The sequence below is a fragment of the Felis catus genome, chromosome B4 (genome assembly GCF_018350175.1).
Source record: "Felis catus isolate Fca126 chromosome B4, F.catus_Fca126_mat1.0, whole genome shotgun sequence".
NCBI classification, from domain to species: Eukaryota; Metazoa; Chordata; class Mammalia; order Carnivora; family Felidae; genus Felis; species Felis catus.
Window position 1 is genome coordinate 65,290,895 of NC_058374.1, and position 25,937 is coordinate 65,316,831.

The window sequence follows — 25,937 nt, forward strand, 5'->3', positions numbered from 1 at the left end:
AATATCAACTAAACAATTGATATTAAAACAGGCTAATAAAATAAACTCTGGTAAAACTGGTAGAAGAATAGAAAGGAGAAGACCAAGAATAAAATGAAATTTTAAAATGACACAATTATTGATATTCCAGATGTGAAGAGGAAATTTAGAAGATTTTACGGATAATTTTATGCTACTTAAAACTTGGGTAATGGGGCGCCTGGGTGGCGCAGTCGGTTAAGCGTCCGACTTCAGCCAGGTCACAATCTCGCGGTCCGTGGGTTCGAGCCCCGCGTCGGGCTCTGGGCTGATGGCTTGGAGCCTGGAGCCTGTTTCTGATTCTGTGTCTCCCTCTCTCTTTGCCCCTCCCCTGTTCATGCTCTGTCTCTCTCTGTCCCCCCCCCCAAAAAAAAACAAAAACAAAAACAAAAAACAAAACTTGGGTAAGAGGTACTAATTCCTAGAACAATGTAACTTTTCAGAAGTCTCAAGGTTAAAAAAAAACAAAAAAACAAACAAAAAACCCCCACCAAATAGTCTTAAAAACATTAAGTACATTCATTCTTAATGAAAAATTTTCCCAAAAAGAAACCTTGCTGCCTGGGTGTCTTCCCTGGAAATTTCTACTGCAAGCTCAAGAATGAGTAATTTGAATATTGAGTAAACTATTACAGAGTGTTAAGGAAGAGGAAACACTCTCTTCTGTGACTCTAGCATTACCTGTTATTACGGGACAGGGACAGCAAAAGAAAGCAAAATAACAGCTGGATCTCATTCAAGAGCAAGTTTGAAATAGTTTTACCAAAATATTGCCACACTCAACCAACCTGTGTTCAAACAGGTTATTATATCATGACTAAGTAGGACTTATTATGAAAATGCAAGATTGGTGTGATGTTATTAGTTACTCACTATTTGAAGAGACTAAAGCAGAAAAAATGTGTTTTTGTAAGGACTTTGTTCTCAAAAGATATTTTTGCTAGGCACAGAATTCAAGTTTGACAGTTCTTTTAGTTTTTTGAAAAATGTGATCCATCATTTTCTCACTTGCATTGTTGGGTTTTTTTTCAAGAAGGTTTTTAAAAAATGTTTATTTATTTATTTATTTATTTATTTATTTATTTATTTATTTATTTATTTATTTATTTATTTTGTGTGTGAGAGAGAGAGAAAGCATGCACAAGCAGGGGACTGGCAGAGAGAGACACTGTCAGCACAGAGGCCGACGAGGGCTCGAACCCACTAACCATGAGATCATGACCGGAGATGACACCGAGAGTCAGATGCTTAACTGACTGAGCCCCCCAGGGACCCCATCACTTGTATTGTTTTTAATAAGAAATCTGCTATCATCCTTATCTTGTTGGAATGTATGTTTTGCCATTGCTGCTTTTAAGATTTTCTCTTTATCATTGGTTTTGAGCAATTTGATTATGATATTCTTTAGTTCTCCATTTTTCCTGTGCTTGAGGTTCACTGATTTCTTGGATCTATGCATTTATAATTTTCATCAAATTTGGAAGAGTTTTAGCCATTTAGTCAGATATTTTCTCTGTCTCTCTCAACAGTTCTTTGGGCATTCTAATTACATATGTATGTAATCACTTGACATTGTCCCACAGCTCACTCATGATGTTTACTTTTTAAATTCCTTTTTTTATGTTTTATTTTGGATAGTTTCTGTTGCTATTTATTCAAGTTCATTATTTTTTTTCTTCTTCAATCTAGCCAGCTGTTCATCACATTCATTGCATTTTCCATCCTGGACATTAAAACTTTCATCTCTAGAGGTTTGATTTTCCATATATCTATGTAACCTTACAAACACATGGAATACACTATAATGACTGTTTTAATGCTCTTGTTTGCTAGTAATGTTTGTGTCCATTCTGGGTTGGTTTTTAAAAAGAGCTTTATTGATGATATAATTCATATACCATACAATTACACATTTAATTGTACAATTGTATGTTTTTTAGTATATTTAGATATGTAGAAGCATCACCATGTCAATTTAAGAAAAACTTTCAACACCTTAAAAAGAAACCCCAGATCCATTAGCTATCATTCCTTATCTCCCTATCCCCCTCCCAACCTCAAGGAACCACTAATTTACTTTCTGTCTTTATAGATTTCCCTATTCTGGATTTTCATATTAATGAAATCATACAATATGTGGTCTTTTATAATTAGATTCTTTCACTTAGCATATTTTCTGGGTTCATCCATGTTCTGACATGTATCAGTATTTCATTGCTTTTTAATAGGTGAATAATTTTCCATTTATGAATAGATCATGTTTTGTTTATCCATTCATCAGTTGGTGAATATTTGGTTGCTTCCATTTTTTGGCTATTGTTAATAAGAGCTGCTATATAATCATTCATTTACAAAGTTTTACATGGACGTCTGCTTTGATTTCTCTTGGGTATGTACCCAAGAGCTGGAATTGCTGGGTCCTCTAGTAACTCTATGTTTAATCATTTGATGAACTACCAAACTGGTTTTCCAAAGTGGCTGAATCATTTTACATTTTCTCCAGCAGTGTATGAGGTTCCAATGTCTCCACATCCTTGCCAACACTTGTTACCTACTTTTTGATGCTAGCTATTCTGATAGGTGTGAGGTGGTATCCCATTGTGGTTTGAATTTGGCCAATTGATTTTTCTTGTCATTATGAATTCTGTTTTTCTGTTTGTATACCTGGTATTTTTTGATTGAATGATTGTCATTTTGCTTTTATTTTGTTGTATTGTGCTAGATATTTTTGTGTTCCTATAAATACTTCTGAGCTTTGTTATGAGACAGTTACTTGAAAATGATTAGATCCTTTGGGTCTTGCTATTAATACTTGTTAGGCAGTACCAGGGCTGTTGTTAATCATGGACTAATTATTCAACAGGATCCTTCTGAGAATTCTGTCCAATGTTCCTTGTAGTATGAGGTTTTCCAGCTTGGTTGGTTGCAACAGTCACTCTTTCAGCCTCATGTCACCAATAGGAACTTTTCTCTCTGATTATTTTAGATAGTTGTTTCCTGGCTTCAAGTAATTTCCTCTTACACATGTCATATATTTCACCTAGTTTTTGAGTTTTTTTAGGTGGGAAGGTAAACCTGTTACCTCTGACTTGATCTTAGCTAAAAGGAGAACTGATTGATTTATTTTAATAGTCTCCTAATATCCCAGACTTACCTTTTCTCAGATCACCTTTGTGCTATGAGAATTATCTTTGTAAATACAAGATTTATGCTGCTCTATTTACCTCAGATGGACATTGTATTGGTGAAAAATTGAGAGAAATGACCTTTCCAATGTTCAGAGAGTTTCTTCTATATGTCCACAACTTCAACTACTGCTCTCTTTTAGATGGTATACTGATAAGAATCGTGTTTGAATTTGCTATTTCTGTATTGAATTTTCTGACTAAACAGGGATGTTTCCTCCTTCTACCATTTAAACTGGAAATGCCATTTAATTAAGCAACTGAATGAAAAGAAACACTTGTTTTTCCTTGTGTATCTCCTTTTATCTGTAAGTCACATTATCCTTCTTGGCAAATTTTGGCATGGATATTTTGGTTTTCTCTGGGCTTGACATAATATGTTCTCCTGAAATTTGTGAATCTTGACAGTTTGAAAATAGTTTGATGTAGAAATTATCGGTAGATAAACATGTAACTTCTTCAAAGTCTGTTAAGCTCCAGCTTTACTTTAGCAAGTAAAAAGAACAGAACTACTGTTAGTAGATTCATTTTTCTAGAAACTCATTTACTTAGAGGCTCCCCATGAGCAGTCCTTCTTCTGTTCTGATTTGTATCTTTGGGAATATTCCAACAAGTATATTTCAAAATCTCAACACACAAGAAGAACTCTTTTTTTTTTTAATTTTAAAAGCACTATTCACCTTATCATTACTAGCAACCAGAAGACTTTATTTTGAATACAATAATCCCTGGACATTTTGGTCCATTGAAAAATATAATATGTAACTTAATATCAACTAAAGTCTTTTTGTCTCTCAGGTTTTACATGCTTGTTGTATTTATCATACCTGTTTTGCTTCACTCATTTTGGTCATAAAACTTAGCTTCCCCTTGGTTAAAAAAAAAACCCCAAACCAAAAACACAACCCAAAACCTACTCACATCAAGATTTTGTGAAGTTAGTTATTTTTCTGAGGACGAGTGATGGTATGAAATCATGTCATACATCACCTGCTTTTGCCACTACCTCATCTCTCTGCATAATTTTCTTGCCTTCTTTATCTTCGTCTTATACCTCTCTTCTCCTTAGGGCAACCAAGTGCTTTCCCTTACATTCTGTTCTGCAGAAGCACTTTAGTAACCATTTTTTATTAATTTATTAGGACTTTGGGGTGGCTCAATGATTTATCGAGGTATTTTTTTTTATCCCCAACAAATCTTCTCTTCAAGGGGAATTCTGAAAGGCAAAACATTTTATATATTTTCATGTATACTGTACATCCTTTTATGACTATTGCTTAAAGGATTTTAACGAGTGTTCTGGTGTTGTAGAAAAGTCTGCCAGAGGGTCGCCTGGGTGGCTCAGTCGGCTGGGCGTTCAACTTCGGCTCAGGTCATGATCTCACGGCTTATGAGTTCAAGCCCCGTATCGGGCTCTGTGCTGATAGCCCAGAGATCAGAGCCTGGAGCCTGCTTCGGATTCTGTCTCCCTCTCTCTCTGCCCTCCACCCACTCACACTCTGTCTCTCTCTCTTTCAAAAATAAATAAACATTTAAAAAAAATAAAGTCTGACAGAAAGTGTTAAAAAGTGTACCTTTTTCATTAAAAAAACTCCAATAAGCTTAAAGCTTATCATGTGGTGTTGTTATATGTTTATGTGTCTAGTGTTTTGTTTTGTTTTTGACATGAAATGTGTTCAGGTTGTATGTATCTTTGATTTCAGTACAACATGTCTGATTTTCTTGTATTCTGAAAACTCTCCTTGAAAGTAGAAATATGCTAATTTGTAAATATTATACTGCAAGTATTTTAGCTACATCAAATTGTTTTAGAACTGAGGCAGAGTATGGGGCACATGGGTGGCTCAGTAGGTTAAGCGTCTGACTTAGGCTCAGGTCATGATCTCACGGCTCATGGGTTTGAGCCCCATGTCGGGCTCTGTGCTGGAAGCTTGGAGCCTGTAATCTGCTTCAGATTCTGTCTCCCTCTGTCTGCCTCTCCTCTGCTCACATTCTCTCACTCTCTCTCTGTCTCAAAAAATAAACATTAAAAAAAAAAAACTGAGGCAGAGTATACAATAAATAAATACACGGTAGGAAATAAGCTAATGCATATGGATTTTTCTTCAAGTATCAGTGTCAATTCTGATCAGGTCATGTCTTTAACAACTTCCAGTGATCTCAGAACAAAGTTTGAACTTCTTAGCTTTATTTATGAGGGCCCCAATGACATGGCCCTCATAAGCAAAGCCCTCATGGTCCATAAAACAGAGGCTATGGAGAAGGACATACCTTCTTCTGTTTTACGCAGCAGCCATATTGTACTTTTTTCAGCTCTTTGAAACCACATGCACCCTCAACTCCAGGTTCTTTCTTAACTCTGTTCCTTCTCTCGGGAACAGTATGTCTCATCTCCCCCACTATAGATTGGTTGGTATTTTTGCCATGTCCTGCTTTAACATCTACGTGTTTCCACATTACTTTGATTTCCTGTTTACTTTTCTTTATCCTCTGATGTCTGGAATAAGCTTTGTTAGGACAGGAACCACCTCCTGCTCACTAAATATTCCATCTCCACAGCCCCGCACAGGGCCTGCAACATGCAACATAATAGGTATTGAAGAACTACGTTTTCCATGTTGAGTGAGAACTAATGGGAAGATGAAAAAAGAAATACTAAATTGAACAAAGTCTTCACCCTTAAGGAATTTGCCATCCAATCAGAAATGGCAAATATACACTGAACTATACTACAAGACTCTACAGAACAAGGTAAGTGCCACAGGAGAGAAGAAAAGTACTGCGAAAGTAAAAAAGAAACAAAACCATATCCAAATGAGAGCTATTAGAAAGGGCTTCAGGCCTTGAGGGAAGGGAAGAGTAAGGTTTCAGTGTGTAGAGATGCAAGTGGAAAAGCCTGGAGCATGTCAGGAAATGCCAAATAATTTGTTGTTGTTGGAGTGACGGGTATGCACAGGGAAGATATGGAGGACAAGACTGGAGAGGATTGTTAGGGCTACATTTGAGGGCCTTGAAGTCTAAGCAGAAGGATACATCTTTTTTTTTTCCAATATATGAAGTTTATTGTCAAATTGGTTTCCATACAACACCCAGTGCTCATCCCAAAAGGTGCCCTCCTCAATACCCATCACCCACCCTCCCCTCCCACCCCCCATCAACCCTCAGTTTGTTCTCATTTTTTTTTTAATTTTTTTTTTTCAATGTTTTTTATTTATTCTTGGGACAGAGAGAGACAGAGCATGAACGGGGGAGGGGCAGAGAGAGAGGGAGACACAGAATCGGAAACAGGCTCCAGGCTCCGAGCCATCAGCCCAGAGCCTGACGCGGGGCTCGAACTCAGGGACCGCGAGATCGTGACCTGGCTGAAGTTGGACACTTAACCGACTGCGCCACCCAGGCGCCCCTGTTCTCAGTTTTTAAGAGTCTCTTATGCTTTGGCTCTCTCCCACTCTAACCTCTTTTTTTTTTTTCCTTCCCCTCCCCCATGGGTTTCTGTTAAGTTTCTGAGGAAGAAGGATACATCTTTAACTTAGTTACCAAAGAAACTTTCGAGGGTATTTGAGCATACCAAGTTTTGGATCATTCTTTCATGCTTTGTTGCTACCAAGTTATGGTACATCTCTCAGGGTGATTTTAAAGTAAAAGACTTACAATAGTGATATATGCTTCCACATTTCTTTCTTCACCACGTTGATTCCCTGATCTCTTCCCTAATAAGGAGTAATAGTTTGGGATCAAACAAAAAAAAGTATAATTTATAAATGTTTGACTTCTCTGGTTTTAGTCTTAGACTTTGTAAAATAGTAACAAATTTATTGTAAAACAATTGGTGAACTATTGTGTGTAGATAATTCTCGATAATTTATTAAATAAGGTAATTCAATAAAATTTTAAGTTGTTTTGATGGTATCATTTAGACTAAGCTCCATTATTTTATTTTATTTTAATATGAAATTTATTGTCAAATTGGTTTCCATACAACCCATAAGAGACTTAAAAACTGAGAATAAACTGAGGGTTGCTGGGGTTGGGAGGGAGGGGAAAGTGGGTGATGGGTATTGAGGAGGGCACCTGTTGGGATGAGCACTGAGTGTCGTATGGAAACCAATAAGCTCCATTATTTTAAAGTTCAATATGGTAACTGGACTTTTAACATTTCTCTTTTTTTAATTAAATTAAAACATTTCTTTAAATGAGTATTTATGAAATGAAAATTTGGAAACTAAGAAACAAAGAAAAGAGTGAGTATATAATTATATATGCATAAAGGCACATTTGACAACGAATAAAATGATGTTTTAAAAATGTAATAATATTGAGGGGCACCTGGGTGGTTCAGTCAGTTGAGTATCCAGCTCTTAGTTTCAGCTCAGATCATGATCTCGTGGTTCATGAGTTCTTGCCCTATGTGGGTCTCTGTGCTGGCAGCACGGAGCCTGCTTGGGATTGTCTTTCTCTCTCTCTGCCCCTACCCCCCTCACTCATGCGCTCACTCTCTCTCTCTCTCTCTCTCTCTCTCTCTCTCAAAATAAATAAATAAACTTAAAAAGTATATTTAAAAAAATTACCCCGGACATATTTCTCAAAGTTCTGGTGGCTATAAGTCCAGGATGAAGAGGAGCAGGCTCTGTAATCTCATGGTCAGGTTTCTGGTAAATACTCTCTTCCTCGGGGACCATCTTCTCTGTGTCCCACACCTCAGCAGGGGCAAGGGACCTCTCTGATCCCTTATTATAAGGGGACTATTCCCGCTTATGAGGGCTCCACACTCATGACCTAATCACTTCTCAAATGCCCAACCTCTAAATACCATCACATTGGAATTAGGGTTTCAACATATGAATTTTGGGAGACACAAACATTCAGTCCTTTGTCCTTTTCTCTTTCAGACACAAATTCCCAGAAATTAGCTCAGGGTATGGAATACCAGTAAATTTTGTAAAATTATAGATTGTCTTCAGTTTTAGCTAATAATTGTTTGTTTACTTAGAACTTTCATTTATGCCAGAGGTTAAGATCATGATGAACATTTTATACTCTTAAGAACAATTCCTAGTATCTTTTAAGATGATTGACATTCAGTGTTTTTTGAACTTTAAAGATTAAAAAAAATGTGTTTAATACCTGTACATTCTTGGCACACATTGCATGGGTGCCAATATGACCCATTACAGTATTTTGAGGGAAGAAACTGATGTTTGATGAATTCTGTGTCTGACACTGTCCCAAACTTTTTCACATATATGTAAGCCAATTTTATTTTGAAATTAAGAGATGTTAAGTAAAATGGTCAAGTATTTATAGATATTATTTGTTGATAACAATAAGGATTTAAGGATTTAAACTCAGGGGTATCTGAGTTTAATTTATATAAATTATAGTAGGAGTGGTGATGGGCTTCCCAGACAAGGTGGTATTTTACCTGGGATATAATGGTACAGTAGAACTTTGCTACATACAAAAGGGCTCAAGGGAACTTCTAGATTGAGCGAAATTATATCCTTGGTGTCTCTCTCGCTTCTTCCACTTTCTATCCCTCATTCTAGTACCCATTGGTGACTGTATTTTGAGATGGCAAAAGTATACGTCTGACATTCTTCAAATTTTCTCTAGAGTGAGTCCAAGCTTCTCTGATTTTCTCTACCTGATTAACCTCATCCTTATAAAACCCTATGAATGAAAATAAACTAATATGAGAAAAAGAAAATTCTGTGTCATAAAGATAATATTTTCAAATATTTTTGGAGTGTAGTCTCACACTCTTATTGTTAACCAGGTTGCATGTAAGTGTTAGATTGGGGTCACAATGAGTTAAGAACTTCAGAACATCACAGAAATGTAAATCCTTCCAAACAGCTAGAGCAGCCTAAGGATTTTCAATTCAGGGAGCCATCTCTTCATTCTTTGAAGATTATGGCATCAATAAAAATTATATACAAAGCCATGAAAAATGGTTCTTTGGAGATATGTCCTTTGCCAGAAATCAATTTTGCTCATCAGAATGTCTCTGACTGCTATCATAAAAGATAAAAATCTTAGGGTGAGAAGAGAACTTAGGAGGTCATCTTTGTATTCTGATAGGACCACATCTAATCCTGTTTTGAAATATGATACTGTTTTGATTAGACCCTCCCAGGAAAAGAGATGATACAGGTTTTTCATGTGCCCAATTAATGTCGAATAGTCTCCTAGGTAAAAAAAAACTTTCTATCTAGTTTATATTATCCTTGTTTCTTAGTAGAAATTGAGGGTTTATCCTTGTTTTCCTCCTCCACCCCTCAATTAGATGCCCTTTATATCTTTGAAGAAGATTATTAATCACTAAACTTTAATTTCCATTTTAAATAGTCTTGGTTTTCAGAATATTTCCTCACAGACATTATTTTTCTGCTTTTTAAACATCTTCTTTAATTAGTAATAAGCCATTTCCAAATTTCACACATTATTCTTTGTCCATAATGCCCAGAAAAATGTATATGACCCTAGATGGTTATACGTAAAGAGTTGAAGGATTTGGACCTTTGCAGAGGGAAATAAAAAGGAAAACTTATGATTTTACCACCAATAACTACAATTTTATGCACTGAAAGTATTAAAAAGAATGACAAGTGGCAGTCATGAGAGGCAAAAACCAAGGCGAAAGGTCATAAATAAACACCAATTTCATGTAGAAGAGTGTGCAGGAAATCGGGGTGGGAAGGAGGGAACCAGGACTTTTCACGGCCCTTGCCTCAATCTGGGCATAATCCTCAGGTATAATGTGCTTCACTGACTTGAGTGCTTCTAGTATAGAAAATGAACACAAGTCCCCCATGAGGTCCACTTGCTACCTATCAGCGTGATCATAACCCAACCAACTCTGGGTGTCACAAGAAATGTATGTCCAGTCCCCTACACTCCACTCCATGTTGTGTGCTACGGTGTTAGGCTTGTTTATGAACCTCATTATCTTCCTGTTTAGGGGTCATTCTGTTATTTATAGCCACACCTGCAGTCACCTAGCCCCCACACAGGGTTTGTGCCTGTGGTTCCTATCTCTATGTGTAGCCATAACTCACTTATTAATTAAATTGCACAAAACTTTTCATACTAGAGAATTCAGACATAACAAATGAACATAATGGGCAGAGTATATAATTTCTAAATGAATGAGTGGATTAGAATGGGGGTAATGTTGAGTTACTGCTTCCAGTGTGGGGACAAGTTGACAGCAAGAATAATCATATAGCAAAGAACATTTAATTAACAGAAGAGAAAAAGAACTAAATATAAAGAACCCCACAGGAAATTAACCCTTGAACAACACAGGAGTTAGAGGTGCCAAGTTCTGTGTAGCAAAAAATCTGGGTATATCTTTGGACTCCCCCAGACTTCACTACTAATAACCTACTGTTGACCAGAAGCTTTACCCAGAACATCAACAGTTGATTAACACATATTTTGTATATTATCACACACTGCATTCTTACAATAAAGCTAGAGAAAAGAAATTGTTACTAAGAAAATCATAAGGAAAATACATTTATAGTAATATCTCTTAAAAAAAAAAAGTCTACTAACAGGCAGAACTCCTGACAGTCCTGAGTTTGTCTTTTGTTTCCACAGTGTTTGGACAGAACAGACCCAAGGACACCCTTTCTTCCAATCTCTGGCCACCCTCCAACTTCCTTTCTAGTCACAACCTTCAGAACCATCTTCTCAGCTACTCTTTGCCCCAAGGACAAGCCAACACTGGTTTTTGAGCTCCAGATTTATCAGAATTATTCCACCTAGGTGGAGGCTGCAGTCAGCTGCCTGCTCAACACACATTTGTGGGCCTCCTACAATTTGTGGCTCTGGAGGGTATGAACCACTTCTTCCTGAGTTGGCTGGGGAGAAGCATGAGGGTTCCCAGCATCTTTTGATGATGCAAAACTAGCATGCATTTATGTCTTCTTAAAGGACAAGCAGAATCTGTCCCAAGATGTGTGGGGCTGAATCCCAGATGCTGTAGGAGCCCCCATGGTCCTGAAAAAGAGCCTCAAGTAGCCCCTTCTGGAGCTGCAGGATGGGTTCTACTGACATAGACACCCAGCTCCTCCCTTCCTGCAGAACTGCTTCCCAGGTGAGGAGGTGAAACTCAGCAAGAGGATGCGCCCACCTGACTCACCTCAGCAGGCTGGACCCTCCTGGGTCCAGGGCGCTGTTCTCTTCCAGATGCTCCCTCGCAAGGATGACTAGGAGCTCAGCAGCCTCAAAGGGCCCCCTCAGGCCTCCCCCTGGGGCCAGGGCTTCTGCCTGAGCCTCTCCCTGCATCCACTAGCCAGCTTTTTAGCTACCCAGGAGCCTTCTCCCGAGGTGTGGGTGAAGGGGAAACAATGAAGCTTTTTGTAGAAAAAGAAATCTGTGTATAAGTGGACCTGTGCAGTTCAAACCTGTGTTGTTCAAGGATCAACTGTAATGAGTAAAATACGTTCTATCCCAGTGGGTTGTGACAGGACAGTATTTGAAAAATAGATTCTCATTCTCCATTCACCCTTATTTTATCTTCTTTGGACTTTCTGACTTTCAAAGTGTTCTTTACTCAGCTGATGGAAAAAAGAGCAAGCTTGGAATAGTGGAGTGTAGTGTTTGGTTTTGTTTTTTTTTTCTTTAAGAGACAGAGTGCCACATGCATGTGAGTCAGGGAGGGGCAGAGAGAGTGGAAGGGAGGGAGAGAGAGAAAGAGACAGAGAATCCTAAGCAGGCTCCATGTCATCAGCACAGAGCCCAACATGGGGCTCAAACTCACAAACCGGGAGATCATGACCTGAACCAAAATCAAGAGTTGGATGCTTAACTGACTGAGCCACTCCAGGCACCCCTGGAGTCCACCCTTACAGGGTGACCCAAAACAACAGCAGCAACACTTGGGAACTTGTTTGAAATGCAGATACTCTAACCTCAACCCACAACTAATGAATCAGACTTGGGTTTTACCTGCAATGTGTGCTTTAATAATTATCTCTAGGTGATTCTGATTCTGCTCAAGTTTGAGAACTTCTGATGAAGCAGATCCCTCTTTAGGACTGAGATGCTTATTCCTACCTTAGCTCCTGGGAATGTAGATTATCCATGGCTCTAGGAGTTGCCTGTGACCAAAAGGAGCAGCCTTGTCCAAGGTGAAGTCCCTCTCTTATCCAATGACTTGCTGGTGAGAGGGCTTGAAGCTCAGCCTTTTCTTTAATTTAGGGCATCACTGAAGAGATGCACCTGTTTCTGAGCTTTCTGTCAGATCAGCTGTGGCCTCTGTTACACCTGCATCCTGTTGAACTCTTCCTTTACTCAATCCTGCTCCCCTTTGATACTTAAGAGACATTATTCCTGAGAGCATTCCCCACATATCCTTCTTAGTGCCTGTTTCCTGAGGAACCTGAAGCCTCTTGGCTTTCACATTGTTGGAGGTGATCATGGAGAAGATGTGACCTTCAGTTGACCCTCGAGCTGGACCTAGGAATCAGGGGCTCCTCACTCCCTCCCTCCTTCCTTGGAATGTACATTCCACATACTATTTCCACACTAGAAGCAGCTTCAGTGGCACAGTCTTGACAGAGTAATGTATTGTTAAGATCATGTAGATGGTATAATGTGACTGAATTGTGTTAAAGCCGCTGTGTAAACCTTCAAGATTCTGGAAGGCTGGTGTGGCAACCTACTCATCTTACCAGTCTTGTAAGTTCCCTTGCTTATTAAATCTGCCACCTACCAATCTGGGGTGGTCTGCCTTTCTCGGGGCTCTCCTTTCTGTGTACGGGGCCAGTTTCAAATTTCATCCAGGGAACTTCTGAAGTTGTAAAATAACAGGTGTTCCAAAAGTCCACATATTTGTGTGGGAGTGAAAAGGAGTCTGCCAATTAAAAAACAAACAAAACACAAAGATCTGTGAGGAGCAACTGAGGGTCCAGGAGTGTCTGCTAAGCCAGCAAGGAGAGAGCCCAAGGCAAGGTGACAAGTGTATGGATAATGGTAGACCTGACTGAGAAGGACCCCATACCCACCTTACTGGAAAGATGTCTCCAAGGGCCCTGGGGAAGATACAGCAGGGTCATATCTAGGGATCTGGGAACTTGGTTAGCCTTGTGGAAATTCTCATGGCCTCAAGTATGTCACTGATGGAATAGAGAGAGCTAAGTTCCTGCAGGGACCAGACAGAAACAAGGAACATTGTTGGACAACCTGGATAGAATGACAAGGAAGATGGGATGACCTACATCTGTGTAAGTACTTTTGTGGACACATGACATTGAAAATTGGATTAAGCACCCCTCCCCCACATCAACCACCAAAAGATGTGCACTAAAAGAATCCACTTTTCACTGGGCATTGTATGTCACTTGACAAAAGGAGAAAAATTTATGGAGTCTGTGTTTCTTTTCCCATGTCAAGATATGATACAAAAGATTAAATAAATTGTTAAAAACTAAATTTATAACTTTTTACACCTAATCATGAACTAAGATTTCTATCCCCAGCACAAAGTGGAGACTATATTTTTTGTCACATAAAGTATATTAAAAAGAACCAAACAGGGCGCCCGGATGGCTCAGTCAGTTAAGCATCCAACTTTGGTTCAGGTCATGATCTCACCACTTGTGGGTTTGAGCCTTGTGTTGGGCTCGGTGCTGACAGCTCAAAGCCTGTTTCAGATTCTGTGTCTCCCTCTCTCTCTCTCTCTGCCCCTCCCACTCCCCCACTCACACTCTCTCTCAAAAATAAATTAAACATGAAAAACAATTAAAAAAACCCAACAATTCCCTGTCCAATAACTCAGAGCACAGAAGCTTGCAATGGGCAACAACAGATGATTCCATTTCAGCTGATCTCTGCTGAGGCGTGTACAGTAGTTAACAGATTCGGAGAGAGAATGACAGTTGAGGAAAACTCTGCTCTTTATAGAACTTTGAGCAACTGTGAACACAGACTACTTTCAGAGTTCTTAGATAATGGCAGTTTTTATACAGAGGTCAGCCAGAGATGGACTAAAGTGGATTATAAGAATAAGGGCTGATCTGATCTATAAAAGATTGTCTTTTAATGGTTTTCACAAATATTTCAGTGAGGAGAAATTAGTTATCAATAGGGCATGTTCTCTTGATGTGGGCATATGATTATACTGTGATGAATAAGAGCTACATTTATTGAGTGCTTACCATGTGCTGGGCACTAGTCTTGAGTTTAAAGCGTGTTTCAACTACTGCTAATGAGGGTTCTCTGAATCAGCTGGACTCACCTGTCAGGTGTAGTCACTGCAGTGATGCTCAAATTAAGTAGACCTTTTAAGCTTCCTCATTACATTATAGAACCTGAATATGTTTGGTGAATTCCTAGTCATTTAAAAAATTGTATCGATAAGTTAAATGATCATAAAAATTCTACTGTGAAGGAGAAAGAATTTAGAACCCAAAGCTTGTGGTGACTTGCCATAGTTATAAATGTTATTAAATGTACATTTAATTCATAACTATGTTAAAATAAAACCTTATGAATCTATGAATCATTGCTTTTCTAATATTCTACAGGATTCATTTTCCCAAATTTCAAATCTTTATTACTTCAACTTTTGAATTAAAAAAAATATATTGCCTAAAGAAATAAATATATTCTAGCATTTGGCCATTGTTTAGGGACTGACAATCTGTTCTCTTTTCTATTCTCCTGCTTAGAATATGGGCATTGAACACCTTGTTAATCTCGTTCAGAGAACAGGGTGAAAGGGAACAACAATCCCTAACTTGAAAATGTGTACTTTATTATCATTTTGCATGTTTTTCCATGCTTTGTTTAGCAGGTTAAATAAGAGTTGATAATAATGTATCATTATTTTAAATCATAATAAGGTTCTTGTTATTAGGACCTTCAGTCCTTGTCATTTTTATTATTACTGACATTTTGTTTGCCCCTTTGTTTTGGTGTTCAGTTTTATAAACTACTTGAAGTTAGAAATCCTAACTAAGATGGATTCTACAAGAAGATACTTTCAGTTACTGTTTCTCTTCTCCCATTTTTAGTAGGTTTTTAAAAATTTTTTTTAATGTTTTATTTATTTTTGAGACAGGGAGAGACAGAGAATGAACAGGAGAGGGTCAGAGAGAAGGAGACACAGAATCTGAAACAGGCTCCAGGCTCTGAGCTGTCAGCACAGAGCCCAACACAGGGCTCGAACTCACGGACTGAGAAATCATGACCTGAGCCGAAGACGGCTGCTTAACCGACTGAGCCACCCAGGCGCCCCTTTAGTAGGTTTTATATAAGGCTAAGTCAAACAATATTCTTTATTATGACTTTTGGTTCTGTGAGACTCCTAGAGAGTCTCCTCTAGCTTCTATAGACTAGCTTCTATTTTTTCACTTATAAAATAAATTCCCACCGTCGACTGACTATATACTATATACAGTTGGCAAATTATAACTGGTGGATATAAATAAATTGTGCAGAGGAAGAGCAACTCCTTTGCTTTTCTGGCCTGCAAAGGTGTTGTTTTGGCTATATTTTACTTGTAAGTTAACCTGGGTTAACCTATTTGAGACAAAAATGTCTTTATTATTATAATTAGGTCTGTTAGCTGCCTATCAAAATCTGGTCTCCCTTTCTTCCCAGTTTAAGTTCTTGACAATGGAATGTGAACAGAGGTAATGGGGCTGCTTGTGGGCCATATCCCCTCCTCACAGACATGCTGCCATTCAGTCTCTTCCATGCCCATGAAGACCCCTGAGGGACCCCTGAGAACCAAGATCCTGAGAACCTGGGTCTTTGAATGAGTTTATAAAGCAGAGCCACCAGCATGACTTTTCTGAAATGTGATAGAGAAATTTATTTCCTTTTTTCCCTTTGCCACTGTATTTTTTGGTCTCCTTGACATAGTTTTAACTTAATATACTTCCTATCTGGCAATAACACTTCCTAAATATTATAGTGATTTTCTGAACTTGATGTTTTCATTGTTTCTACAAATTAGGCATTCTTGAAGTCCTATTCTTGTTTCAAGCACCATAGATGGCCAATTAAGCATATTGGGATAAAATAAATCAATCACCCCAAAAATATTTACTACTTTCCTATTATATCTTTATCACTGTATTCAATTCTTGGGACTATAAATGTCTACATGACATCATTCCTGCTGATGTTGATGGGAAATGTTTTCACTCATATTATAAGCTTGTTTTATATATGTTTTAGGTGATCTTTTTACTGAAAATGTTATTTGACCTCACTGTGTACTAGTGACATGGTACGGATAAAAATGAAGACGAAAACAAAGAATTCACAGAAGGAAAACAGTATTTAAATATACATTGTAATTTGCTTTTGATAAATGCTGACCTCTTTGAACTTCACTACAACTGAGAAAATAGATTTTATCATACTTTTTGGTAGATGATGAAGTGGAGACTTAATAACAGATCATGATAAAGATAATAACTATACTAATTGACCACCTACTAGTAGATCCTGTGTTTCCTTCTTGGGCCAAACTCTGCTGGGAGTGGGTGCAGTCAGTACAAACCCCCAGATGATCTGGTGGGCCCTGAGAGAAGCAAGGGCATGTCGTGCCTGTTTCCTGATGGAGCCCAACGAAACGGCAAGACCTGGGGGATAGTTTTACAAAATTTCACGTGTCCTGGTGAGGGGCAAGGATAGTAGAATGATTCCCAAGCAAGGAAGCTGGGTCTTTTGTGGCACCAGGGTTACATAAGAGCAGAAGACTGATTTCAGTGTGCCAGAGAGAAGTGTGAAAGTGACAGAGGGCATTAATCTACCACCCATTAGAATAGGCTTCTTATTATGAAGACTATATAATTTATAGTTCAGATACGGGTACTTTTAAAAAAACTTTAAGTAATCTCTACACCCAACATGGAACTTGAACTCACTACCCTGAGATCAAGAGTCACACGCTCTTCTGACTGAACGTTCACAGCCGGGCACCCCCAAATAAGGACACTTTTGAAGGTGAAAAGGGGAACTCTTGGTAATTAATCCAGATTAGCATATGTAAAGTGGGACGAGAGCAAATTGTGAAAATGGTTACTTTCCTCTTATAAAAAGAATTAGGATGAGTTACACAAAAAACAAACAAGTTCTATTTCTTGCACACGCGAAAATACAGACTAAAATTCACACCCAACACAAAAGGCAATGCTTACACCAGAATCTGACTTTGCAGATCACAGAAATATGTAAGGAAGATGACTTTTTCCTTCTTTCCACATTCTACACTTTTGAAAATATGAGGTAGGGGCATCTATACTCTCTTTCACTTTTTGCTAACTCCTCCATGTACAAAGAGGAATGATTTATCTCTTGGTGAGATGGCAAGGATTTGCCATCATGTGTTCATTTACTGCTGACAGTGAAATACAGAGGTAAGCATCCCTTTAACAATATGACCTACCTTACTTCTCTCACTGAGTGAAAACACTGGAATTTTCTTTCTTCTCCTGCCATTTCTCTGCCTCCAAACCGACACCTACTGTTCCTGTGCAGAGGGCATGGGCAATTTGGGGTGGCTGGTCCAGTTTTGCAGAAAATGAGTGAGAAGCTTAATTTTGAACGCAGGTCCAAGCCATAGTCTGTATTGCATCTCTACTGGTAGAAGAGCAGGTATTTTAATTCCTATCTGGCATCTGTGTGCATTCCTTAATTTGTTTCAAACTAATTAGGGGAAGAGATTTGTCTAGCCCTTTAGAGACATAACACACGCAACAGTATGCCTTGAATGATTTAGATTATGATTCAGGTGAGAGATGTTCTACTGGAGACAGTTATTATATGCTTTGCTTGGGATCCAGATGCCTTCCAGAACTTTTATGCCTCAAGCTATGCTTAAATAGAATTTTAACTTTTGTTAAACAGGACACCTTTTAGGAATTGATCCTACTACTTGGCAATAGATTAATGTAATATGGCCTTGCATTACTTAGGGCTTTCGGTTTATTTTCTGGTTGTAGATACCGGGTGGGGGCGGGGGAGAGACTATTTCTTCCCTCCTTCCCAAAAATTTCTTCCGATTTAGAGAACTCGGTTTAGAGAACTCTTCTAGTTTCGGCAATTTAGGGGCAATGCTGGCCTAGCTCCACCCCTTTCACCCTGTCCCAGAAATACAGAAGGTCCCACCTACATGTGGTATCACTTTCGGAGGTTTCAATTACCTGTGGTCAGCGCTGGTCAGGAGGAAGACGATCCTCCATCTGGAATCCGCAGAAGGTCCGGAGTAGCCTGAGGCTACGTCACACGCCTGCGTCATTCCCCTGACGTCATCTTATCACGCAGGCATTTTATCATCTCACATCGGCTCGAGAAGGGTGAGTACAGCACAATGAGACATTTTGAGAGAGAGAGAGACATGTAACTTTTATTATAGTATATTGTTCTAATTGTTTTATTACTAGTTATTGTTAATCTCTTACTGTGTGTAATTTAGAACTTGAACTTTATTATAGGTATGTATTTATAGGATAAAATAGCATATAGGGTGCGATACTATTCGCGGTTTCAGGCATCCACTGGGGGTCTTGGAACGGATCCCCCATAGATAAGGGGCAACTACTATAACATATAAATTCGGGAAGGATCAAGTGAGCATGCACAGTTCAGCCCCCTTTCTTTTCTCTTATAAGAAGGCTGTCTTCATGGAGGGGTTCTCTTCTGCCCCTCTGTGCTGCTCTTATCCAGCAATGCCTGTGATTGGATAAGGGAAATCTGCCTGGCCGTGGGTTCAATTAGCAAGGCTATGTAGCTCTTGTATTAAGCTGTGAAGTGGCCTTTGATATAGTTCTTTACAATAAAAGGGTGATATTTTGATATCATTTGATCAGCTACCTGTTTTACTCCTTTTATTTCTTTATGTGTATTGGGCCACCTTCATGTTCTGACAGTGGAGTGATGATTTTTAGGTTGTGAGTGAACTAACTTGTGGACATATTTGGGTATTTGCATAAAGTAAAAATTATTTGTGTGGTATTTCTTAGGAATACCTAAGCATTGCCAGCAGATAGCTATGCGTCATTAAAGAGATCTTTATTGGGGCGCCTGGGTGGCGCAGTCGGTTAAGCATCCGACTTCAGCCAGGTCATGATCTGGCGGTCCGGGAGTTCGAGCCCTGCGTCAGGCTCTGGGCTGATGGCTCAGAGCCTGGAGCCTGTTTCTGATTCTGTGTCTCCCTCTGTCTCTGCCCCTCCCCCGTTCATGCTCTGTCTCTCTCTGTCCCAAAAATAAATAAACGTTGAAAAAAAAAATTTAAAAGAGATCTTTATTATCCCCTGGAGGGATGCTAGGGTTGACAGGCTATTTTGAGTGAAATAGGTAATATAGGCAATTATAAAACTCAGAAAAAGAAAAGGTGTTACTTCTTGCAATTAAGTCATGTTTTTGTCTACATCCACCTGGTTTTCTCCTTTTTGCTTTTTTCCTTCTTCACAGCTGAGCTTAGTGATTCCTTCAGGCCTCAGTAAACAGGGAGGATCCTGGAGGTTCTGGATGTTCTGAATGGAAGAGCCCTTTCTTACTCTCTTCTGGTAGGCACTGTTATCTCACCTGGCCTTTCTCAGTAATAAGAGCTACTATTTTGGAGCGTCTGTAATGTTCTAAGTCTTTGAATAAGTTATTTAATTTTATCATCATGACAATGGTATTTTTACTAAAGAAGAAACTGAGATCCTGAGAAGTTATATGGCCACAAGACAGAAGCAGAACTTGAAATTAAATCTCTCAAATTCTGAGATTCATACTTGGATGATATGTAGGAGAGAGTAATCAGATTAAAAATATTTGTTATCTGACCTCTGTAGGTATATGTGGGGAAACAAAACCTGTTATGAGTGTTCTCTAATTAACTGATAGTGGAGTTGGCAATATTGGTCTGAAACTTCTTTAAATGGATAGATCTGGAGTAACACTTTTTGATCAAGAGCATAAACTGTGCTGAGAGACTGTGTCACCATGAACGTTGTCCAGGGGAAGGGCTTTGACTATCTTTTTGCTTAGTTCAGATCCTTTACATTAAACACAACAATATCCATTATATTTACTACATAACATAGTCGACGGCATAGTGTTGTAAATATTTTAATAGGGTCACCTGAGGCAGTGGTAGTTGGCTATGGCAAACACTGATTTGAAAAATCTGAGCTGTCAGAGCAAATTCTTGAAAGTAAGGTCCCATTTTAGCATTCATGATATGGAAAAAGATAAGACAGTGTTCACTGTCAACACAATTAAATTTTGATCCTGAGATGGAATTCTGTAAACATGTTTGCTTGCATGGATCTAAGAAAACACATTTCACCCTTGAGGAATTTTTACTTCTCTTGAACATCTCATTATTGTTTTCTCTGTTGTCTTAAGGAGGTCAACCTTAGAGCTTTGTGTAGAATGATGTTTCCTGCTTTATTGCACTCTGCCATACTTAAAGTAACACAATGAACCTGGAATTCTGACCAGCAGGTTGGAGAGTAGCTCAAATGAATCTGCAGAGGGAATTCTGGCAAGGACAACTGGCATACATAAACCTGGCAGCTGGGCTCCTGTTGTATTTTATTGTATTAATAGTTAATTAATCCTTTTTTCTCTGAAATAGCTTTATATCCTGGAGGTATTAGCTCTTGTTAATGAAATCTCTTATGCCACGGGACAGAGCTGGAAATAAAGAATTTTAGGCAACTAGCCCTCATTTGTGGCTTCATCAGAAATATTGGCCTCTGAAACCTAGCACAGATCTGGCAGGTGAGGTGCTCAAAAACATTTTGAATGATGAATGTAACAGTCCTGTATTCTTATTGAGTACATATAGGATTCCATACCTGTGCTAAACCTTTTGCAATATAATTGTGTTTAAAATAGACCTACCTTTCAGCAAAATTCCTTGTGTGTGGTGCTACTGCAAACATGTACCTTGCTTTATAAAATAAGTGAGTTTCTAAATTTAAAGAATATAATAAGCACATACCACAGGCCAGAACTTGTCTTCCCTTAAGCTTTGGCAAATAAGTGATGATGCTCTTATTCTTCCACTAAGTACATGGTGACTCAGACAAGTTAAGTAATTTATCTAGTATCACAGGCTTGTAAGGATTCACTCTGGATCTTTTTCACTATAGTTTTAGTACATCTAGCCATCTTTCAAATGAGTGGGAGAACTCGAAAATAAAGGATTTTTGTAGTAAAATAGTCCTTATAGGGAACACACTTAAAAATAATGCACATTATCCTTCTATGTCTTTTGTAAATTTGATTTTTGTATGTTAATTTAAAGTATATAGAAATATCAGTGTTATTTTCAAAACATATATTGTATATATGTTTCATATTCAGCCTTGTAATATGTTTGGTGCTTTATGCATATTATTTTATTTAATTTTTATACTCATATAAAAACTAGTATATTATTCTCATTACAAAAGGGGAAAATAAAAGAACAGTGAGGTTAAATTACTTGTCCAAGGATATATAACTGAGAAATTGGAAAACTGTGATTTTCTAACCTAAATTTCCTTAAATCTTATAGGTTCCTAGACCTATTATAGAAATTTCTAGAAGAATATAAATATTGCCTGACTAAAACTTAAGTCACAATAATTGCCAAATTTTATTATAACATTAGAGGGAAATATCACATTGTTTTAAATAGTCTCTTTTTGTCATTAAATATAACACTAACAATTTTGAGTTTTCAAATAAACTTAATTTTACAGAAAATTTGCATCCTTTTAAACAGATATTGTCTCGATGTTTCTTCAGCCATTACAATCTAATAATCAAATAAAACATAATTTTCTCAGATGACAGAAAGATAGGAACATACGTAACATTATCATTGTGACTTTTTTTATTGCTGAACTTGTTGAGGAAAAACATTTCTTTTTTTTTTTTTTTTTTTTTTTTTTTTTTTTTAATTTTTGGGACAGAGAGAGACAGAGCATGAACGGGGGAGGGGCAGAGAGAGAGGGAGACACAGAATCGGAAACAGGCTCCAGGCTCCGAGCCATCAGCCCAGAGCCTGACGCGGGGCTCGAACTCCCGGACCGCGAGATCGTGACCTGGCTGAAGTCGGACGCTTAACCGACTGCGCCACCCAGGCGCCCCGAGGAAAAACTTTTCTACTAATAAATTCTTATAAGAGTATTTACTTCTTTCACCAAACTCTTCACAATGAGACTTGAGAGATGGGTGACTATATTCTGATTTTTTTTTTAAGCCGGTCATAGGAGTTCTGAGGATTGCTTGATGCAGGGATTAAAATTGCTATTATCCTGCAGGCACATCCTGGGTGCAGAGGTGACTTACCTCTTGTTGTCTAGTCTGCTTAGTGAGTGGTGCGGAATAAGAAAGTCAATACATTAGCAACAGAGGGTTCAGAATGGATATTGCTTGCTTGATCGGCTGTGCAGGCTGATACCTCGCTTGAATAACTACACAGGGAAGGGGGACTGCTGGTGTTGCACAGGTTGTGGTAAAGAGAGGGAGACCCAGAGTAGCTTGGGGAAACAAGCCATCTTCCATCAGGATCCAGTCCTTATGTCTAATTATTTTCCCGTATGCTTTTGGCATATAATATGTTAACCTGTTTTCTCTTGTAGGCAGTTACCCCAGTTTACAAGTGTGTGCACAGATATACTCAAAGATATGACAGTGAAATAACACGGAGTCAACGCTCAGAATTCCAGGACTGCTTCATTTTTCTTTATAAATTTTAATTCTTATTATTTCAAAATCTGTTTCAAAGGATGTTTGGTGTAAGATCAGTGAAGCAGTAAATAAAATGTAGTATAGACTCCTGAAATGTATCTACCCCAAATCAATCTCCCTTTCCAGAGGAAATGACTTATAGAACAGACAGATATTTCAAGACATTTTCCTATAAAATATTTTGTTATTATTTTATCTGATTTTTTTTTTCCTATAAAAAGGGACCATGACATCTTTCCATAGGACTGTATCATTTTAAAGCAATTGCTGTTTAGGAAAAAAAACAAAAAAACAAAACAAAACCATCTGTAACTTTGGACAAATCTTGGCTTATAATTCTTGGATGTTAAGTTCTTAATTAGGACTCTTTTGGCTGTGAGGAAAGAAAATTCAATTTCTAATACTTAAACATGGATTTTTATTGACTTGCAAAATTGAAAAGTCCATGAGTAGAGGTGGCTTCAAGTTTGCTTGATCTTGGGGAATCAAATGACAGCACTGTACTTGTCTCATTTATTTTATCCTTTAGTACCACTTCCTCTGTGTTGGTTACATTCTCTGGTAGGTCTGGCCTCATCGTGACAAGAGGGCTGCAGCAACCCTCATCCTGAGTTCACTTAGCTTCAAATGCAGTAGTGAAAAACATCCTTTTCCAGAATTGAATCTTATTGGTTCTGATTGATTTGAGGAGTCACATACCTGTTTGTATTAGTGGCCTACTATAACAGACTGGATGGCTTGAGCAACAGGAATTTATTTTCTCTCATTTCTGGAAGCTAAAAGTCCAAGTTCAAAGAGTTAGCAGATTTGGCTTCTTCTGAGGCCTCTCTCTTGGCTTGCAATTGACCAGTTTTTCTCTGTGTCTTCCCATGGTCATCTCTCTGTGCTTTTGTGTTCTAATCTCCTCTTTTTATAAGGACACAAGTCATATTGGAATGAGGACCACCCTAATGACTTTATTTAATCTTATTTACTTTTTTTAGATATTTACTCTTTCCAAATACAGTCACATTCTGAGTTACTAGGGGTTAGGACTTCACTATATGAATTTGCTGGGGATGGGGACAGGATACAATTCAGCTCATAACATCATTCCTGTGTAACCACTGGCACATTCTTACATAACCATGTGCCCATCCTAGGTCAAATACCACATTTAGATCTAGCAGGATGGTCAAAGGACTGAAAGTAGGAAGGAGTGAAATCACTCAAGTGAAAACTAGCCACTGTCATCAACATCATGGTGAATGGATGGCATCTATTCCAAAAGCCAACAAGTGTCCATTTCACTAAGAAAATGTAGGTTAAGATTATAATATTAGTGGCAGCTATTTTGTTAATAAACTAATAATAAAGAATTAGCTAATAAAGAAGGAAATAGATTCTTGAATTAAACTTCACATGTTTACTTCAGGGGAAAGAAAAACATTATCTTTCTTAAGGAAGAAGTAGTAGCTTCATCAAAAACACTTTCTATAAAAAAAAAATGGCAACCTGAGAATAGGATGTTTAAGTAACTGAACATTTTTGGCTAGAAAAAAAGTAATAGCTAATATGGGGCTTTCTATAATAGGATATAGCCTTGTTTGATTTTTTAATTTTCAGAAATAAAAAGTGATTTTTTTCTCCACAGAATGTTTTTGCAATTCTTCATCTACAAAACAAAACAAAACAAGCAAAAAACTCCCTATTACTCAGAGAAAGGAATATTTGTCCTAAAATTAGGAAAGAACTGTATATAATACCCAAAGATCATGGCAAGCCGGACAATATATTTGCCCCCAAATTGAAGATGATATCAGGAGCCATTATTTCCTTCATGTGGTAGGATGAGTAATCAATGCAAAGTGCAGGTAATGCTTTAATTAGTGCACGTCTCTTTAATACATTGTGGCAAGTGAACCTGGCGATGAGGAGAAATCACATGGGGAGGTTCACACACTGAGTGAACCAATCATTGAGGCAAGGTGATGATGTATCACTTGACCTAAGACTGGTTTATATGCTCTACCCCTGGTTTGGGGTTTGAGCTTCACATAAAACAATATGGATTGGTGTGAGGAAAAAAATGAATTAATTCTATTGTCAGCAAAAGAGGGACAGATCTTGGGGGGAGGGGGATGCAAACAATAAGTATGCATTATATTCCCTAGAAAGATAATAAAGATGATTGAAGACTAAGGCACACCTAGTGAAATTATTAGATGTTAAATGTTAAAGTAGGAATAATAGAAATATAAACACAGAAGAATTAATTAATTTCAGAGACTTTGTATGCAAGAGAACAGATGAAAAATATTTCCAGAATTTGGAGGAAGAATAGATTTCACCCACAGAGGGTACATCCAGCCAAATTGTCATTAATATGTCAAGGCAACAGAAAGATATTTCTAAATATACAAAGACTCTTCAACTCTATATCCTATGTAGCCTACATGATAAATTACTTGAATGCATACTCTATTCAAGCAAAAGATTGAAACTGTGGAAAGAAAATCCTGGTGGTAAAAATTAATTTTTAAAAACATAATTACTACAGTTAAAAATTTTAAATCATAGTTACAAAATTAACTTTTATGATTATAACTCTTGAACAAAGCCATATAGTGAAATAATTAATAATTATTAATAATTCAGTTATAGTTTGCCAGGGAAAATGTTCCAGGACTTGTCACCAAAACTGGAAGAAAAAGGGAGGGAGAGGTGGTAAAATTAAACACATTTTTGCACTGTTTATAGTGACGGTAAATAACAAAGCATCTATATATATATATAAATACGACTTTAGAAAACAGGAGATCGAAAGAAATAACAATTGTAGCCAGAGATTTTTATTTTATTTGTTTATAAGTTTTTATTTTAATTCCAATTAGTTAATGTACAGTGTTATATTAGTTTCAAGTGTATAATATAGTGATTCAACACCTGCATACAACATTCAGCAGCTCATTTCAAATTCATTCCTTAATCCCCATCACCATTTAACCCATTCTCCCACTCTCTGGTAACCTCTCTGATACTATCAGTTTG

General features: G+C 37.8%; 2 long non-coding RNA genes across 5 annotated transcripts in view; one reads left to right on the forward strand and one right to left on the reverse strand.

Annotated features, from left to right (window-relative positions):
• LOC123386569 overlaps positions 1–18,478 on the reverse strand; it is a 73,730-nt gene extending 55,252 nt beyond the window's left edge. Inside the window, exons 1-3 of one of the 3 annotated variants that reach the window (XR_006600643.1) lie at positions 18,374–18,478; positions 17,617–17,807; positions 12,928–13,068 (exon numbers count right to left, since the gene is read on the reverse strand). This is a non-coding gene — a long non-coding RNA (uncharacterized LOC123386569). Of the gene's footprint in view, positions 1–12,927; positions 13,069–17,616; positions 17,811–18,373 lie in introns of all 3 variants that reach the window. The other 2 variants (XR_006600641.1, XR_006600642.1) reach the window with 2 other exon arrangements.
• The window catches only part of LOC123386568, a 248,829-nt gene continuing 241,232 nt past the window's right edge, over positions 18,341–25,937 (forward strand). For both annotated transcript variants that reach the window (XR_006600638.1, XR_006600639.1), the window contains exons 1-2: positions 18,341–18,526; positions 19,644–19,738. This is a non-coding gene — a long non-coding RNA (uncharacterized LOC123386568). The remainder of the gene's footprint in view (positions 18,527–19,643; positions 19,739–25,937) is intronic.